Source organism: Amphimedon queenslandica, unplaced genomic scaffold (assembly GCF_000090795.2).
Source record: "Amphimedon queenslandica unplaced genomic scaffold, v1.1 AMPQUscaffold_12683, whole genome shotgun sequence".
NCBI classification, from domain to species: Eukaryota; Metazoa; Porifera; class Demospongiae; order Haplosclerida; family Niphatidae; genus Amphimedon; species Amphimedon queenslandica.
This window is the reverse complement of record NW_003547081.1, coordinates 29,958-32,178: the sequence shown is the minus strand read 5'-3', so window position 1 is coordinate 32,178 and position 2,221 is coordinate 29,958.

The window sequence follows — 2,221 nt, the reverse complement described above, 5'->3', positions numbered from 1 at the left end:
TGTCAGGATTTATCTCCAAATCCTTATAGAATAGGTTTGGCAAACCTATCAATGAATTATGTGATCGATAATTGACTGACAATTTAGTGACATAACGTGCTGCCACTGAACCAATCTCTTCATATCTTTTCAACAAACGTTGCAACAGGGAAACATCGAGCCCAAACTTCTTGGCTTCTTTTCCCAAAACTAATATGTTAGGACCAACCTGTAAAGAATTAAATAATCTGAGGACACAATATTCTAAATTATACCTGCTGGGTATCACCTGCCAAAACTATTTTAGCACCTTTAGTAGCTAGAGCAAGTGGTGTGATAGCTTCAGGCTCACGAACCTGAGCAGATTCATCAAGAAAAAGGTGTGTGAAGAATCCTTTATTAGGAAAGTGGAGGTATTGATAAAGGTTGAGAGACATGGTGTATGTAGCGATTATGATGACATGAGGCATTGTGCGTATATCAGCACTCTTCCAGGCAAACTCCTCTGGTGTCATATACATGTCTTTATAAACTCCTTTATTTTCTTGTCTAGAAATTAGAATGACTTTAAAAGGAAGGTGAGATAATTTTGAAATTACACCAAAGTAAGCAAAAATGAAGGTTGTAATTGATATTTCGTGGTGAGCAGAAATCAATATTCTGGTAAATTCATTCTTATTGACACCATTCATCATTACTTCAAAGGCAGCACGAGCGAGGATTCGAGTTTTACCAGTACCAAACGGACCATAAAGAATGACTGGAGGAGCGGGTTTGCAAGTAGAAGAAGACTCAGAAACAATCATTTTCAGAGCTTTTAACTGATGCTTTTCATCAAGTTTCGTACAGGGAAAATTAGAATGCCAAGGATCAAAACCATCAAATGTATAGGATGCAGGGTCACCGAAAGAAGATTCACCAGGCAACAGACACTTGACAACATATTCAGGAGCCTTGTCAACAGCATGATGAAGATGATCAAAATAGGAGTACTTCACTGTAAACTGAGCAGAGATGCCAATCTCTTTCCCTCCTTTCACTGCTGTACCATTCTTCATTGCTTCAGATAATTCAGGAGAATTAGGAGCTACTATGTACATTCGATTCTCAAGGTGATTAAAATTCCAGCGATGCTTGAATGCTGTGCATAGACGAGTATTAGAACCTAGCTTTAATAGTGTGACATTGTCGCTGGCTTGTGTGGCATATTCGATCTTATCATCAGATAAACCAGAAAGATACCCGTAATAAGATTTATGATGAAAATTCTGAACAAGAAAGTCAGGGACTTTATCATATATTGTAAGCTTGTAATTTAAACCATCACACCTATCAAAATAAAACATAGATCTAATGACTTAATAATTTATAATGTTTACTTTTTTGACAATTTTTTGATATGTTCATCTTCTTCAAGCCACAGTGCACTATAGAAATGCAGTTGATAACATTCAGGTGTTAAATCACTCAAACAGTGTCGTGACATTAACTGTGATGGTGTAGGTGGGGACTTTTGCCTTGCAGCAAACTTTGCTTGCCAAGGGAGTGGCATTCTTTGAGATACTAGTATTCTGCGGGATTGTGGTGTCAAATTCTGATCTTGAAGTCTTGATTTTGAATTCTGCTTTTCGTACGGTCTTATTCTCTGACCCCACTTTTCATTTGGCTCTAAACTTTTATTCTGCTTTTTATCTGCTGCTGAAATCTGACCATCAGATGATTCTATTATGGGAGTTATTTATTTTATTTCATTATTTAAAAATATTACCTTCCGGTTTTTCAATCCTAATTCTGAACAAATATTCCAGTATGCTATGAATGGATGGATTATGCTCATCAGCTGAGTTGTACAACCCATATATTATATCTTCAAAGCGAACTTTTTTAATAATCAAATGTTCTAGCAACTTTATTTTTCTTTCCAGTTTATCTTTTCCCATTTCTTTAATATGATCCAATGTGCTTTCCTCAACTTTCATATACTTTCCAAAAGTGTACCAATCTTTCCCAATCTGCCCTGCCACTAAATCAACATCTTCTTGTCTCAGATTCACTTGAAGGTCAGGAACATCAAGACCTTCCGAAAACGCTTTACTTCTAATTTGTGTTAGAAAATCTAAAAGGAAATGATAAGTATTTAATACATGTACGTGTACATACTTTCTTTCATTTCATATTCTAGTTGTTCTTCTTGCTCCTGCCTTTCCTCTTTTAGTCGCTCTTCCTCTTCTTTCCGCTCTAT